The sequence below is a fragment of the Pundamilia nyererei genome, unplaced genomic scaffold (assembly GCF_000239375.1).
Source record: "Pundamilia nyererei isolate P.nyererei 1_Seehausen unplaced genomic scaffold, PunNye1.0 scaffold00040, whole genome shotgun sequence".
Lineage (NCBI taxonomy): Eukaryota > Metazoa > Chordata > Actinopteri > Cichliformes > Cichlidae > Pundamilia > Pundamilia nyererei.
This window is the reverse complement of record NW_005187441.1, coordinates 481,961-483,881: the sequence shown is the minus strand read 5'-3', so window position 1 is coordinate 483,881 and position 1,921 is coordinate 481,961. Positions and strand designations below refer to the sequence as shown.

Here is a 1,921-nt window from a genome sequence, read left to right as displayed (position 1 = left end):
CTGAAGCACCGCAGCAATTTCCTAATGTTGTAAACCTGCTCAACATTTGGCAATAAACCCCTTTCTGATTCTGATTCTGATTCTGAATTATTTGTTTCTCTGATCCAGAAGGGTGAAAGAAATTAAACTGCAACAACAAAATGAACAAATGTAAAATATCAGCTATCCACTAAACTGTTATTATCTGTATGGGCTGAGGATTTCCTAACCTCTACAGATATCTGTAGATAGACTATTAAATATATTGATTGCTCTTGATTACCCTCTTTAAGGCTATGAATTATTTGTCAGCTTTTGATTCATATGGAGATATAATAGTGGTAAATAATGGAAAAAAAGAGACTTCAACAGTAAAAACTTAGGTGGACTGCTAGAGCCCAAGCCCGATAAATCTATTCCAAATGCCTTTATCGACTCCAAACTGTCCGCTGTGAGATCTTTTTAGAGTACTCATATTTTTCTTGTAGCGACACAGTCAACTGTTGAATATTTTCTAATATTGTTGTTATTCTGCTGCTGTCATTCACAGTTTCGCTTTAGCTGGATCTGTTAGTGTTGGCGTGGCTGACCAGACTGTCTGAAGTTATGCAGTGCTGATGTGATGCTCGCGCTTTAGATTAGCTGATTGTTAAGCCTGAGAGAAGATCATCAGTCTAGCTGATGAGCTGCAAACTCAGTCCCACTCTCTCAATAGCATTATGAGTCACCTTGGGTTGTTAGTGTGTTTGTGTGTGCATCACAGGGCACCATCAACACCCACAGCAGCTAATGCCAAGGTCCCAGTCCTAATCAGTGCTGCGGGTCTATTGTTGTCTTGGTGGGTTACCAGTGAGGCACACGTAAACCCCTCTGCCCCCTCCTGCAGCAGACCTTTTTGTAACATGTGTGAATTAAGGCGGGTGAACGCTGCAGCCTCTGTCTTGGCATTTGGATGGGAGAATGCTTTCAACAGCTGTAGCTTAGCAACAGTAGCTCAGCCACGTTGCTAGGCAGCCCTTTTTCATAAAATGCACACTCACTCCACCCCTTGTCTAACCGATCCTCCCCGTTCTACCAACAGCTTTAAGTCACTTCCCCATTTTCATCATTTGCTCTGCCCTGCTTGTCGTCAGGATTGTGTTCTGGCTTGGAAAAATTTTCAATTTTGTAGGTGCGAAGATTTTAAACTTCAAAGTAGAGTCCAGTCAGAATACATCAAGCTGCATATTTAGGGTCAAATCTATTAAAATAAACAAATAAAAAGCCAACTTTGTCCCAAATAAGACTTCAAAAAGTTCATTTTTCACTTCTAAAAGCATTTTTGCCCTTGTGGAATTTCCCCACAGATTTCACCTCAGGATTAGTCGAAACTTTTCCTTTATTACAAACCTCTAAACCTTTATTAAACCTTTATTACAGATCAGACTAGTTTAACCTCAGACCTGATGCTCGAATACAACGCCCCGATTGACTTCATAGCCTTCAATGTTTTAACGAGTGACCCCAGTGGGAAGAAGCATATGGGCCTTAATTACCAGGTAGAATGAGGAGGGAGAATAGTCCAACCGCCCTAGTTCACCCTCTGCCCCCCCAATAGATTAATGTGCTGTGGCGTGGTGCTATTAAAAAACACACACACACTGGGCCAGACATGAAAAAACGCGGGAGTCCATTAATTAGGGATAGAGGCCCCATCAGCTCTTTGTGTCTGCCAGCCTGTGCCTGACCGTGCAGCCAGTCAGATTGTTTTTTTTTTTGTTTTTGGGCAGAACAGATGGATCCAACACTGTTAGCCGCAAATTCTAGGTGTAAAATCAGATTTCCATAAAATGACAGTCAGTGTGGACTTTAGATTATCATTATCACACAGCCTGGATGCAAATTCTCTTTTTTGCAAATGATTTCTCCCTGGAATTTCAGAGGAACTGCTGTAGTAGCAAAT

At 41.5% G+C, this 1,921-nt stretch overlaps 1 protein-coding gene across 1 annotated transcript in view; it reads left to right on the top strand.

Annotated features, from left to right (window-relative positions):
• LOC102204494 (probable ribonuclease ZC3H12C) overlaps positions 1–1,921 on the top strand; it is a 20,801-nt gene that overhangs the window by 13,547 nt on the left and 5,333 nt on the right. The window lies entirely within an intron of this gene.